This window comes from Myotis nattereri, assembly GCF_964212035.1.
Source record: "Myotis nattereri genome assembly, chromosome: 4".
In the NCBI taxonomy this organism is placed as follows: domain Eukaryota; kingdom Metazoa; phylum Chordata; class Mammalia; order Chiroptera; family Vespertilionidae; genus Myotis; species Myotis nattereri.
In genome coordinates this window covers 40,074,148-40,089,444 of record NC_138079.1, presented here as the reverse complement: position 1 = coordinate 40,089,444, position 15,297 = coordinate 40,074,148, and the positions used below count along the sequence as shown (strand labels likewise).

General features: G+C 44.1%; 1 protein-coding gene across 3 annotated transcripts in view; it reads left to right on the top strand.

Moving 5' to 3' along the window:
* The window catches only part of CERT1 (ceramide transporter 1), a 101,032-nt gene extending 98,408 nt beyond the window's left edge, over positions 1 to 2,624 (top strand). For all 3 annotated transcript variants that reach the window (XM_081089435.1, XM_081089433.1, XM_081089434.1), the window contains one exon: positions 2,351 to 2,624. The gene's annotated coding sequence lies outside the window, so the exon portion shown is untranslated. The remainder of the gene's footprint in view (positions 1 to 2,350) is intronic.
* The last annotated feature ends 12,673 nt before the right edge of the window (positions 2,625 to 15,297 follow it).

Sequence of the window (15,297 nt, the reverse complement as noted above, 5' to 3'; positions counted from 1 at the left end):
GGCAGTAGACTTGTCACCTTGCCTAAATATTTCTAAAAAGTTGCTGTTTGCTCTAACCAAGACTAAGTATTCAACTCTATCTGCTTTCTCTCTTCACCTCCACACCCAGCCTTACTAAGCAGGGCAGAAAATATAACCATGTATTAAGCAGGATAAAATCAGAATGCAGTTATATACAGGGTCGAGCAAAAGTAGGTTTACATTTGGGAGTATACAAAACACATAGTTTATTCTTGTATCACGTATTTATTAAATACTAGGGGCCCGGTGCACGAAATTCGTGCACTGGGTGTGGGAGGGAGGGGGAGAAGTGTCCCTCAGCCCAGCCTGCCCCCTCTCACATACTGGGAGCCCTCAGGCGTTGACCCCCATCACCCTCCGATCGCCTGATCGGCCCCTTGCCCAGACCTGACGCCTCCGCCAGAGGTGTCAGGCTTGGACAGGGGACTCCCATCTCCCCCTGATCACTGGCTCTGGCCCCCGCCCAGGCCTGAGGCCTCTGGCCCAGGAATCATGCCTGGCCAGGGGACCCCCATCTCCCTCTGATCGCTTGCTCCACCCCCCGCCCAAGCCTGACGCCTCTGACCCAGGCTTCAGGCCTGGGCAAGGGGACCATCATATCCCCCCAATCCCCGGCTCCGCCACCCACCCAGGCCTGATGCCTCAGCCAGAGGAGTTGACCCTCATCACCCTCCGATCACCAATCACCGGATCGGCCCCTTGACCAGGCCTGAGGCCTCCGGCAGAGGTGTTAGGCCTGGGCAGGGGACCCCCAGCTCCCCGCGGTTGCAGGCTCTGCCCCTGCCCAGGCCTAACGCCTCTGGCCTAGGCTTCCGGCCCGGGCAGCGGGCACCTGCAGTGGCAGCGGGGGGCGCCACGATCGTGGGCTTCGCTTTAGGCCCAGGCAAGGGACCCCTAGCTCCTGGGACTGCCAGCTTCGACTGTGCCCAGCTCCCATCGCTTCCTCCACCCCTACTTCCTGTTATCACTGGCCAGAGCGGCAAAGGCGCCTGATTCTCCGATCATGGCTGGGGGGCAGGGCAAAGGCGGCCCCAGGGCCGCCTTTGCCCTGCCCCCCAGCTCTTAGCTCCCCCCTGGGTTTCCGATCACTGTCAGTGGCAGGGGGCTTCTTCCTGCTTTCCCTTTCGCCTCCCTGCATTGTGCCTACATATGCAAATTAGCCGCCATCTTGTTGGCAGTTAACTGCCAATCTTAGTTGGCAGTTAATTTGCATATAGCCCTGATTAGCCAAGGAAAACGGTATCGCCGTACGCCAATTACCATTTTTCTCTTTTATTAGTGTAGATTGTCTTCTTTTCCATACAAACAACTGTAAACCTTATTTTGCCCACCCCTGTATAGAACATGCTCTCAACTATGTTTGAGAGGACTAATTTCTTAAACATTTCAAATATATACACTCACACATTACTAGCATTTGCCTCTAAACTGTTTGATTTGGAGCATTGTTTTATTGACTGACTGTGTGTGGGGGGGGGGTGGGGGGGGCGGTGTCTTCATTCTTCTTTAGTGGACCTAGGAGGGAAGTGGTTGAAATCCCTTGGGAAAAAAATTCAAGGGGGAGGAGGTAGCATTGTTTGTGGACCTTTGTGTATGTATGTAAAGATAGAAATAAAAAAAAAGACTCACTGGCCAACAATTAGCACTGGCCTTGAATCCAGATTGAGCTTCTTTCTGACAAAGAACCTAAATTCTAACCTTAACATGTGGTAAAAATCTTTGTTCACCTAAAGTAACGTTTGTTTCGTAATAACGAAGATGTATCTATGAAGTGGATTCTAGCACTGTAACCTTAAGAAAGCTAACATTCTTAACTTTGGTGATGGAGAAATAACTGTCATTAATCAGCATCGTCTTTAGAGAAATTCCATAAAGTTAATAAGGTCCAAAGATTTTCAAAACTCGTAGTCAGATTTCTTAAACACATTTGATGATGTCTGTGCCTGTTTGTTTTTTAAGTCTTTTCATAGCCTAAGTAAATTTTTAAAATTCTTGAAAAGTTACATAGCATAATTTTTATTGAATGCCAAGAAGGAAATGCCAGTTTGTGAGGTACAAATCCAGAGACCTTTGGTTGATTCCCTCTTGGTTTACCTGTAGTAAGCACATTACCCTTTTACATTTCCAGCTTTCAGAGATTCCTTATACTTTCTGTTCCTTCTGATGAACAGTTTTATATTCTTAAAGTTGAAAATCCTTTAAAGATAAATTTTAAGAGAGAATCTATGCATTCCATGAATTCAGAGGGTAGGGGGAATCTATTCTGGTAGTCTTGCAGTTGTTAGCAATATATTGCTGAATTTTTAACTTGTCATTTTTTTTCCTACAGTGACTGAAACAAGGCTGTGTGACATTCCATGTTGGAGGGAAAACTTTAAAAAAACCACACACACACAAATTGAATGCTCTAAGCTGGAACGTAGGATCTACAGCCTTGTCTATGGCCCAACACCTTGACCTTGTGCACAAAAATGAAGAAACGTTGCAATAGCAAAGCTGACCGTCTAACCCAGCTGTGGCCTGCTAGGCCTCCACGCTCAGCTATGACTATAAATACGTGTGAGATTACATGAGCATGGCTATATTTTTATTTGCTTGCTCCTAAAAGAGAGAAAAATCAGCTTTGAATCACAACTAGGAATTGATGCTTTAATTTTTGGAAACATTTTTAGAATTTTTAATTTAGTACATGGTCCAGCCTAAGATCCTCAGTTGTATCAGGTTTTGTGCACAAAAGCACGAAAGTGGAATGCTCATGGGGCGTGTGCTTTCTGTGCACCAAATACCTGGACGGGGCTCTTTTTTCAGGCCTGCAGTTCAGTCTGTGTCTAGAATTTTTCAGCCTTTTTTTTTTTTTTTTTTTTTTTTTTGCTTGTGTAATCATAGAATTCATTGCTGCTGATTTCTGTACTGATTCATGTAGTAATGTAAAGTGTGTCTTAATAACTGAGGGCTGTCAGTAACCTGTGATTTTGCCTTTTCTATATTCATACTCCCATGAAGAACCTTTGTTCTGATGGAGAAAGAATGAAAAGCTTTATTCCTCTCCCCCTTCTACAACCCCAGTTATCTTTATAGTTCCTGTATTTTTAGTTGTATTCTGTACACTATAGCTTTTTTCTCTTTTTTTCAGTTTGTTAGAAACAGAATTTGGCAATTTCTAAATTGGTTCTGCCTGCCTTTGAACAGAAACATCTGTATAAATCTTGTGGGTATAAACTGCTTTCTGGAAAAATGGTCAGGATAAAATGAACTCAGAATTTTTAATGAAATTTGTAAGAGGATATGCAGTTATTGTGAAAGCAAATCAGACTGAGTTTGACATTTGATTCAATATTTTTAGGACTCAGTAACAGGTGTTTTTTTTTTTTAGTTTTTCTAATTTGGGTTAGTTTAAAAGATATATTGCAAGATATGCATAGAAATGTGAGCAATGCTTCTGTTGCCTTTTGATCAGAAACTTCAGCAGAGCTTTAACGTATTCCATGTGATTCAGACTGAAATTCTTTCCTTAGTGGCTATAAGAACTTAAATGTAAAATCCTTTTTTAGTTTTATTAGTTTTAGGCCTCTGTGAAAAACCGTGAAGCATGAAGTTGAGGCAAGGAGTTATACTCATCAAAGTAGAAATGACTGCCCACTTCAAAACCTTCATTATGTTTCTACACAAACGTGCTTGCATAAATCAGAGGCATTTTGTAGATGCTTTGCTGACTTACTCATCTCTGTAGAAACACAGAAATCCAACCCATTTTGTAAAGCAGAAAGTCATGTCACGTGAAACATGTCTTGTATATATTTCATATGTGGTATTGGAGTCTTAATGATAAATGCAAGGTGATAATTTAATGATGGGATTAGTCTGGTCACTTCATATGCACAATCCTGGAGGTGAATTACTTGCATCAAATGTAGTGGTATTTATTATTCTGTACAGAGAGGAAATACATATAAAACATATGCTTACATTACATGCACGCAGATTTCATGCTCCATAAATCTTTTCTATTTTTTAATTTACTTTTCTCTAAATGATGTGCATGGAATATGCCTTATTATAGAAAAATGCTGTTCATAATTTGACTACGTGGAAAAGTGCCTATGGTGGTAATGCTAATAAGGCAAATAAGACAAATTCTATCAGTTTACTACATCACCAGTTAACATTTTATATTATGATGTTTAAAAAAGAAAAGTTTATACCTCAAATGTGTATTTTATTTTACAATCAGCTGTGGGTCAGGGTGTGGGAGTATGGGAGGGTTGGGGAGGGAAGGTATATTCACCATAGATGCTGATGGAATCTTCAAAAAAAGTTCTATATGCCCACTATAAATGTTTCTCTGTTTGCCATTTTTTTCTGGTAACTATCATGAACACAGACAAGTAACTCTTTCGTAACTAAATTAAATAGCTTTGTTTTACAGAGGTATGGAAAGTTTACAAAGCAGTATCTAAATCTAATTATCATTAGTTGCATTTGCACTAAATGTTAATGATATACTTTTGCAATTCTGTAAATAAAATGATTACTCTAAAATATTTGTATTAAAAAGGAAAAGAAAAAGATACATTTTACCTTTAGATAACTGCACTGGTACTTTACTAGAGTTAATCCTGTCCAACCAGATTTAGAAATGAGTAGGAGAGTATGAAAAGAATTTAAAACAGGTTATAATTTGGATAGGTACTAGCCCTTTAGACAATTTTCAAACCCTCTAGAATTCCGTCTGGCTAATTCCTACATACTCTGAATATACATGATGTTTTCTCATCCATAGTTATTTTCTACTTCTCTTCCCCAAGCCAAAAAAAATTATCTTTTTACTCTTTTTTCTACTCAGTTACTCTTTTTGTACTATGATAGAAACTTTAAAAATATTGGTGATAAGGGATTTTGTTCCCTGAGTGCCCACTCTACAGTTCAAGAGAAAGAGCACAGTATTTCAGTTAGAATTCAGGACTCGTGGTTTTGAGGTGGAGGGTGATCATAGCAGCTCTTGGTTTGGGATCGCCACAGGGGCAGCCAGACCTAGGAGGAGGTTGACTGAGAGAGGTGTTAGAATACAAAATAAGGCAAAGGAAGAATAGGTTTCCCATTTGTTCAGTTTCATCAACTAATTTGTACACCTACACAACATCAGTGTCGATTTCTTTGAGAAGTTTTTAGTAGGGCTGAGCTGGTTCTCGTGAAATTGTGCTAGTTATCTTTAAATTTATCAGTTGTTTGTCCAATTAAACATTTTCTCCAGTATTTAGTCCAAGTTATACAGACGATGTATGTGGATTATTGTTATTGTTCATCTACAAACTCAAAACATAATCATTTTAAAGTACCTTGGGAGTGTATAGAGTGTAACTATTCTATAATAGCTTTATGATCCTGATGATGTTTTTTTTAAAAAAAATAATAAAGTTGGATCTTCCATGTTACAATCGCAAAATTAAAACCAGTATTTAAAAGTGGAAAAGTATTAAAATATTATGGACAAATGTGCTTGTTTGATTGTTTTTCTTAACCCCACTATACTGTCCTTCATAACTCTCTGAGTAGGTAGCTTGAAATACTCCAGTTTATTGTTCTTCAAACTAGGTTGTAGCCCAGCTAGGTATCAGGAAAACTGTTAGTGAGTTATGGTCCAATTATTTTCTTAAAACAGAATGGAATAATCAAGTACATAGAATGTAATAAAGGTAAATACTTTGTGAATATTTTTTCATATGTATAAATATGTGTGTATAGTGGGTTACAATTTAAAATGAATTTTTTACTGTGTCATAGTCCAAAAATTTTTTTTAATTGCTAGACAGTGGAAGCATACATATATTGTTGGAAATTTCTAAAATGAAACTACAGTGCCAGTCCACACATATTTAACTACATGAATTTAGCCATAATAAGTCATTTCTCATTTATTGAGTGGTAGATACATGAGAATGAGTAAGACAGGAATAATGATAAGGTGGCAAGTATTTTGGGCTTTAAGCTTTAACTAAGTCCCTTGGCTTGTCAGGGTTAGTTTACAGGACTGCAGCAAGGGAGAAAACTAGGAGGAGACAGAAGTTCTCCAGGGAGAAACATTGCAGGCTATGCAAAGTAGTTGATTTTTATTCTGCCAGCAGTGGGAGTCCCTGAGGGCTGTTTTGAACATTTTTCTTTTACACATCTGAGAAAAAGCAGTGGTACTTGGTGCCTGGTTTTGTTTGGATGTGGAATAAATCAACTGTTAACATTGTTTTTACTTGTAAATAATTACCTTGCTAATGATAGAAATGAGGAGGGAAAATCAGGAGTTTTTAACTTGAGAAATGGAAGTGATAGCATCTCAAACTGTAGCTGCTTAGTAGTTACTACCATGTTTATAAAATACTAGAGGCCAGGTGCGTGGATTGGTGCACTGGTGGGGTCCCTCGGCCGGGCCTGCAGGGATTGGGTCGAAACCGGCTCTCCAACATCCCCCAAGAGATCCCGGATTGCGAGAGGGCACAGGTCAGGCCAAGGGACCCCACCAGTGCACAAATCTGTGCACCAGGTCTCTATAATAATAAAAACGTAATATGCAAATCAAATGGCTAGACATCAGAACTACCATCTGGACCACCTTCCAGATGAAGCCAGGGCTGTGGGGGCTGGCCTACTCTTTCATGATTCATGCATTGGGCCTCTAGTATGCATATAAGATCTTTAGTTAACCTCTTCCCAACCTCCCCCATCCCCTCTGAGATTCATCAGTCCGTTGCATGTTTCCATGCCAGTGGTTTCCGCTCCTGCGTTGAGCATCTGCCCCCTGGTGATCAGTGCGCATCATAACTACAGGTCGGACGGTTGCTTACACTTATCCTATGTAATAAAAGAGAAACATGGTAATTGGCGTATGACCGCTACCCTTCCCATTGGCTAATCAGGGAGATATGCAAATTAACTGCCAGCCAAGATGGCGGCCCGCAGCCAGGCAGCTTGAAACTAACATGAGTCTTGCTTGCTTCAGTGACAGAGGAAACCAACCTTCCCTGCCTGCCTTACCGGCCTCTGAGCCTGCAGTTTGAAACATTGTAACAAATATAGAAGCTAAACAAAACCCCAGAAACCTGCTTTCAGCGAGCCGGGATGTCAGAGCTGGAGTTATACATTGTTTCGATTATAGAACCCAAACAAACCGGATACCTGCTTTCAGCAGCAGAGGCCTCAGAGCTGGAGCCAGAGCTAAAGCTGGCCCAGAATAAAAAAGGAAAAGAAAAAAAGGAGCAGTTGGGAGCTTCAGTCACCCGCCAGCCTGAAAACAGCCCTCAGCCCCTCACCCAGACTGGCCAGGCACCCCAGTGAGGACCCCTACCCTGAAGGGTGTGTGACCAGCTGCAAAGAGCCATCATCCCCTCATCCAGGCTGGCCATGAACCCCAGCGGGGACCCCCACCCTGATCCAGGACACCCTTCAGGGCAAACCAGCTGGCCCCCACCCATGCACCAGGCCTCTATCCTATATAGTAAAAGGGTAATATGCCTCCCAGCACCGGGATCAGCGGAGCCGGGAGGCCTCCCAGCACTGGGATCAGTGGAGCTGAGAGGCCTCCCAGCACCGGGATCAGTGTGACAGGGGGCAGTACCCAAACCCCCGGATCGCCCTGCGGCTCTGTGTGTGACAGGGGGCGGGGCCACAACCTCCCTGTTGGCCCTGCTCTGTTTGTGACAGGGGAAGGCGCCCCAACCTCCTGATCAGCCCTGCTCTGTTCCTGATACAGGGGAGCTCCCCAACCTCCTGATCGCCCTGCGGCTCTGTGTGTGACAGGGTGCAGCGCCCCAACCCCCTGATCGGCCCTGCTCTGTGTGTGACAGGGTGTGGCGCCCCCCCTACCCCACCCCCCCATGGGTCCTGCTCTGTGTGTGACAGGGTAGAGCCATACCTCCCCATCGGCCCTGCCCTGAGTGTGACAGTGGCGGCGCCCCAACTCCCTGATCAGCCCTGCTCTGTGGGTGATAGAGAGCAGCGCCCCAACCCCCCCCCCCCATGGGCCCTGCTCTGTGTGTGATGGGGTAGAGCCATAACCTCCCCATCAGCCCTGCCCTGAGTGTGACAGTGGCGGTGCCCCAACCCCTGAACGGCCCTGCTCTGTGGGTGACGGAGCAGTGCCCCAACTCCCCTATCGGCCCTACTCTGTGAGTGACAGGGGGTAGCTCCTCAACCCCCTGATGGGCCCTGCTCCGTGTGTGACGGGGGAGCTCCCCAACCCCCTGATGGGCCCTGCTCTGTGCGTGACGGGGGCAGTGCCCCAACCCTCTGATTGGCCCTGCTCTGTGCATGACGGGGTGGCGCCGCAACCTCCCCATTGACCCTGCCTTGAGTGTGACAGAGGGCGGTGCACCAACCCCCCAATCAGCCCTACCCTGAGCGTGACTGAGGGTGGCATTGCAACCTCACAATCCACCCTGCTCTGTGCATGACGGGGCGGTGCCCCAACTCCCCAATCGGCCCTGCTCTGAGCCCGACCAAGGGCTGCACCTAGGGATTGGGCCTGCCCTCTGCAACCCGGGAGCAGGCCTAAGCCAGGAGGTCGTTATCTCCCGAGGGGTCCCATACTGCGAGAGGGCACAGACCGGGCTGAGGGACCCCTCTTCCCCCGAGTGCACAAATTTTTGTGCACCGGGCCTCTAGTATATATATAATATAGATAAAAGTTATGTGAATGTGGTCCCTGATAATCTAGGCAGCCATCCAGTGACTAACGGGCAGGTAACATACAATGAGGATACACTATGCAAACGCATGATTCATGTACCAGGTGGAAGAAAACAGGATGGCATGAGATTTTATCACACTACTAAATTGTTTATTTCTGGAATTTTCCATTTAATACTTTTGAACTGCAGGCAACAAACCACTGAACATGAAACTGCGGATAAGAGTCCAAAGTAATGTACTATAATATTGCTTGTTGTACTAATCTAGCAGCTGTACTAATAAGCTTATCAGTCCAACTAGCTTGTAAGCCTCAGAACATAGGTCCCCATCTAAAATAAGCAGTTTCAATGGAATGTATATTTGAGGCAGCAAATTAGTGGGGGGGGGGGGGGCGGGGGGGGGGGCGGGGGAATTGATAGTTTGTTGTACACCTGAAACTAACACATTGTATGTCAACTATATATTAAAAAAGCAAACCCTCACTTTAAAAAAAAATGGATAGGTTGTGAAAAGAAGCAAATGGGACTGAAAGGGGCAGAGATTTTTATCTCAATGAGAAGGTACATATTTGACAACAGGAGGAATAAATGGAGGAGGGTGAGCTGTCTAAGAACAGTATTTTAAATTCAAAAGGATGAGATCCAGGAAGAGGGACACCTTTATCTTTTCCCCTAGGATTTAGGCTTTATAAAAAGATCTGAATCTCCCAGCCAGGGATTGTGGCAAACGTGCAAGGTATTGTAAAGCAAATGCTGTGACAGCCCACAGGGTCTGGGCTGCAAAGAGTTAACTAGTTAGCTTTGCAGTTCCTGAGGAGACATGATAAAAGAGAGGCAAATGGCTAAGCAACTCTGCCCAGAACCAGGAGGGTGCTCTGTGGAAGGCATAGGCTGTTCCCTAAACTATACATGAGATCCTTATCACAGCCACTAGAAAAATGCCTCATATTTCACCTTCGGCTAATAAAATGCTGTACACATATGAGAGAATATAACATTTTATAGTGTGTGTAGAGTAAGATAAGGACAACTGTCTCTTACAAATAAGGAAACTAAGAGAACCGTGAAGTGAATAGGTCTCACAGTTAGTAGTGACAGGCACGACTGAAATGGAGCTCTCTAGGACTTCCAGCTCAACACTGTAAATGACTTATTTTTATGTTGGAATAAGTCCTAATTATATTAATGTATTCAACATCAAGTACCTTAACTTTAAGGTGCTATACTAAAGTAACAAGACATTGTCCCTGCCTTGAAGAGGTCTCAGTCTGGAGGAAAATGGGGGCAAGATTTACCACTGGAGTACAGAAAAATCTTCAACTTTTATTTGTATATTTTGATTTTGTTGGATAATATACATGTCAACATAATCTATCAAGAAATACATTTATTAGAGGTGTTTCTGAAAGTTTTTTTCTGATGGGGCATTCAAGATTTGGATTCTGGCCCTAACCAGTTTGGCTCAGTGGATAGAGCATTGGCCTGTGGACTGAAGGGTCCCGGGTTCAATTCTGGTGAAGAGCACATCCCTGGGTTGTGGGCTTGATCCCCAGTAGGGGGCATGCAGGAGGCAGCCGATCATTGATTCTCTCTTCCTCTCCCTTCCTGTCGGAAATAAAAATATATTTTTAAAAAGAAAAAATATTTGGATTCTGTCCTCGGTAGGCCCTTTCCTCAAGAGCTTTGCAATTATCCAGGCTACACCAAGTGTACAAGCCAAGTGTAAGCCTTGACTACTTCCCAAGGGTTGTGCAGTGTGAGAGCATCCATGTCTGTTGAAGGTGCCGTGGCCAGAGGTGAGTGCGATGCTCTATACAGATCTGAGTGTATTTTGCTACTAAGAAGAGCAATGTAAGTTTAAGAATGAGGTCAGGTTCTCGCAAGGTGTACTTGATATATCAGAAGAGAGGCAGGAAGTGCACCAAACCTTGTTTTCATTAGTCCTTTGAGGCTACAGCCCAAGTCCAAACAATGAAATGGTCAGAGAGGTAGAGGCCCCTGTGTGATCTTCAGCTGAGAGTTAGCTTGGAGTAGGTTCATCCATAACACATCATTTAGGACTAACAAGCCTCTGCATTTGCTTTATGGTGTCCAACACTTTCAACATACAATCTCAGGTGATTTTAGAGTGGAAACAGAATTGCTCCCTCAACCATTCCCTACCCCTACCCCTACCCTATCCACTAAGTCCTGTTTACCTTTTCAAATTTCAAGTGACAGGAAAGCAAGGAATTTCATAATCAACAGAGGGTAGATGTCTGTCTGGGGCAGTCATTCCATTCATTAAAGATATGCAGACCTTGAAGATGGCGGCAATAGGTTAACGCCGGAGATTGCTGCCTCGAACAACCATTTCAAAAAACAACTAAAAGACGGAATGGACATCATCCAGAACCACAGGAAGGCTGGCTGAGTGGAAATTCTACAACTAGGAGGAAAGAGAATATTATACCCAGACTCAGAGGAGGCACAGTGCTGAAGTGAAATACTCAGGTGCGGAGTGCACGCGGAGCGGGCTGGCGGCGGAGGGCGCGGTTGTTGTTTTCAATCAGGACGGAGTTTCAGACTCTGAGCTCCAGATTCGGGCGAGTCTCTAGGGACTCAGACTCAAACGGGAGAAGCGGGACTGTCTGGCTTCGGTTGGAACTCGAAGGCAGCTTTCTCTCCGAGGTTTGCAGCGGTTGCTGGGACTCTGTGAGGCAGAGCCCCTAGGGACGGAACTGAGAGCAGCCATAACTGCTCGCTCCACCCGCCCTGTAGATCCCCGGGGACCTGCCCCGCCCAAGCCCTGTGCAGAGCCATTTGCCGGATAGCCTCAGGCAAACGCTAGATTAGCACCGCCCTAGAGATCCAGCACAGAAGCTCTCCCACTGCAGACACAGCGGACTCTCATAGCCAGTTAGCCTGGAGGTCAAATCACCCCCGGTATTGCCGACAACAATCAAGGCTTAACTATAACAAGACTGTGCACAAAGACCACTAGGGGGTGCACCAAGAAAGCATAAAAAATACGGAGACAAAGAAACAGGACAAAACTGTCAATGGAGGATATTGAGTTCAGAACCACACTTTTAAGGTCTCTTAAGAACTGTCTAGAAGCTGCCGATAAATGTAGTGAGATCCTCAAGAAATCTAATGAGACCCTCGATGTTATGATAAAGAACCAACTAGAAATTAAGCATACACGGACTGAAATAACGAATACTATACAGACTCCCAACAGCAGACCAGAGGAGCGCAAGAATCAAGGCAAAGATTTGAAATGCGAAGAAGCAAAAAACACCCAACCGGAAAAGCAAAATGAAAAAAGAATCCGAAAATACAAAGATAGTGTAAGGAGCCTCTGGGACAGCTTCAAGCGTACCAACATCAGAATTATAGGGGTGCCAGAAGATGAGAGAGAGCAAGATATTGAAAACCTATTTGAAGAAATAATGACAGAAAACTTCCCCCACCTGGTGAAAGAAATAAACTTACAGGTCCAGGAAGCACAGAGAACCCCAAACAAAAGGAATCCAAAGAGGACCACACTAAGACACATCATAATTAAAATGCCAAGAGCAAAAGACAAAGAGAGAATCTTAAAAGCAGCAAGAGAAAGAAACTCAGTTACCCACAAGGGAATACCCATACGACTGTCAGCTGATTTCTCAACAGAAACTTTGCAGGCCAGAAGGGAATGGCAAGAAATATTCAAAGTGATGAATACCAAGAACCTACAACCAAGATTATTTTATCCAGCAAAGCTATCATTCAGAACTGAAGGTCAGATAAAGAGCTTCACAGATAAGGAAAGGCTAAAGGAGTTCATCACCACCAAACCAGTATTTTTTTTTTTAATATATTTTATTGATTTTTTACAGAGAGGAAGGGAGAGAGATAGTCAGAAACATCGATGAGAGAGAAACATCGACCAGCCGCCTCCTGCACATCCCCCACTGGGGATGTGCCCGCAACCCAGGTACATGCCCTTGACCGGAATCGAACCTGGGACCTTTCAGTCCGCAGGCCGACGCTCTATCCACTGAGCCAAACCGGTTTCGGCCACCAAACCAGTATTATATGAAATGCTGAAAGGTATCCTTTAAGAAGAGGAAGAAGGCTGAACCGGTTTGGCTCAGTGGATAGAGCGTCGGCCTGTGGACTCAAGGGTCCCGGGTTCGATTCCAGCCAAGGGCATGTACCTTGGTTGCAGGCACGTCCCCACTGGGGGGCGTGCAGGAGGCAGCTGATCGATCTCTCTCATCGATGTTTCTGACTTTCTGTCCCTCTCCCTTCTTCTCTGTAAAAAAATCAATGAAATATATTTAAAAAAATAAATTAATTAAAAAAAAGAAGAGGAAGAAGAAAAAGGTAAAGATACAAATTATGAACAACAAACATGCATCTATCAACAAGTGAATCTAAGAATCAAGTGAACAAATAATCTGGTGATCATAATAGAATCAGGGACATAGAAAGGGAATGGACTGACTATTCTTGGGGGGGGAAGGCGTGTGGGAGATGCGAGAAGAGACTGGACAAAAATCGTGCACCTATGGATGAGGACAGTGGGTGGGGAGTGAGGGTGGAGGGTGGGGCGGGAACTGGGAGGAGGGGAGTTATGGGGGGAAAAAAGAGGAACAAATGTAATAATCTGAACAATAAAGATTTAATTAAAAAGAAGATATGCAGACCTTTAGTGTTGAGAGGGAAGGATGGTCATAGGTGGAGGGCAGGGTAACACCAAATCCAAATATACTTTCTAGTTAATCAGTTACTGTATCTCTCTAGGCCCTCAACCTTCCTAATGCCTCCACCCTGTAATACAGTTCCTCATGTTGTGGTGACCCCCAACCATAAAATTATTTTCGTTGCTACTTCATAACTGTAATTTTGCTACTGTTATGAATCATAATGTAAATATCTGATATGCTATGTGTTTTCCGATGGTCACGACCCACAGGTTGAGAACCGCTGCTCTAGGGATTCTAATTCTTTTCTTATTTTTTTAAAATATATTTTATTGATTTTTTACAGAGAGGAAGGGAGAGGGATGGAGTTAGAAACATCAATGAGAGAGGAACATAGATCAGCTGCCTCCTGCACACCTCCTACTGGGGATGTGCCTGCAACCAAGGTACATGCCCTTGGCCGGAATTGAATGTGGGACCTTTCAGTCCGCAGGCCGATGCTCTATCCACTGAGCCAAACCAGTCAGGGCAATTCTAATTCTTATTAACCAACACTTGATCTTTCCACAGAGGTTTCCAACTGTGTGCTTCTGAATGAACATGATTTTCTAATACTGTTCACTCAGTAATACCAGGTACCTCATACTGAAACCCAGAACTGTTAGCGCAAAAGCAGCATCAATAGAACTATCCAAGTCCTGGCCCCACCCAGACCCAGAGAATCAGAAACCCTGGGGATAACTCAGCAATTTATTTGTTTGGTGTTTTTTAAAAAAATACTTTATTTTTTTACAGAGGGGAAAGGAGGGAGTTAGAACACCGATCAGAGAGAAACATCGACCAGCTGCCTCCTGCACATCCCCTACCGGGGATGTGCCTGCAACCAAGGTCATGACCTTGACCAGAATCGAACCTGGGACCCTTCAGTCCGCAGGCCGACACTAGCCACTGAGCCAAACCGGCTAGGGCAGCAATTTGTTTTGACAGTTCTTCCCAGTATGTTGCGTACTCTAGTTGGAGAAGCACCGAGTTAATGTCCTCTTCTGTGTTCTACCTCCTAACTGCAGCTGTTAGCACAAGCCGGGCAACTGTTACCCGATGCAAGAGTGCCCGTACCTCCCTCAGCAGCTCTTACATTTGTTCAGGAGGAAAAGAAAACTAATGGGAGTGTGGGAAGCATGTTCCATTACAGTGGGGGGAAATGGGAATGTTACAACATAACATCTCCTGGTTTTCACTGTACAGGTTATCCATTATCTTTATTATTAATTAGTCTTGGCCAGCACAGTTAGGGAAGCATTGGTCTTGAAAAATGTTTTCTGTAGCTAATTTTACTGCTTGTTTTACCTTCTATACAGTGATTTGTATTGCTGTTTTGCAACTCTGCATCCTCATTTGAGTTCAGACCCTTGAACAGTGTGAATGTTTCCTCTTGATTTCTCTATCCTTTCCTAAGATGAGAAAAAGTTCTGTCCTGCCACATGCAATCACTGCTCATGAAATCACCCCCACAGAAAGGGGATGAAAATCCTTCACTGTTACCTAGCTAACTCGCTCCAATCTGGGAGTGGAGTTGGGGAGGAGAGGGGGACTGGCTCTACAAGTGATCACATGTCATCTGGGAAGAAAAATTCAAACTGATTCTCTATTATATGGGCTTTTGTTCTTAGAGGCTCACACATACTTTTCACCTCTTAACTACAGCAGAAGTGTAGTCAATTGAAAATAAATGGGAATCAGTTTTTAGAGAGGCCAACGCTATACTCTCCAGTTCAGCTGGAAACAGCTTCAAAGCACACCTGCAATGGCTAGTTGGTTTTGGCTGCCCAATCTTTATGCCCTCTTCCTCTCAACTAACCCTCACACCCTGATATCCAAAAGTGGTTGAGTTGAAATGATAAATCTCAACTGATCCAATTCTCTAAGTA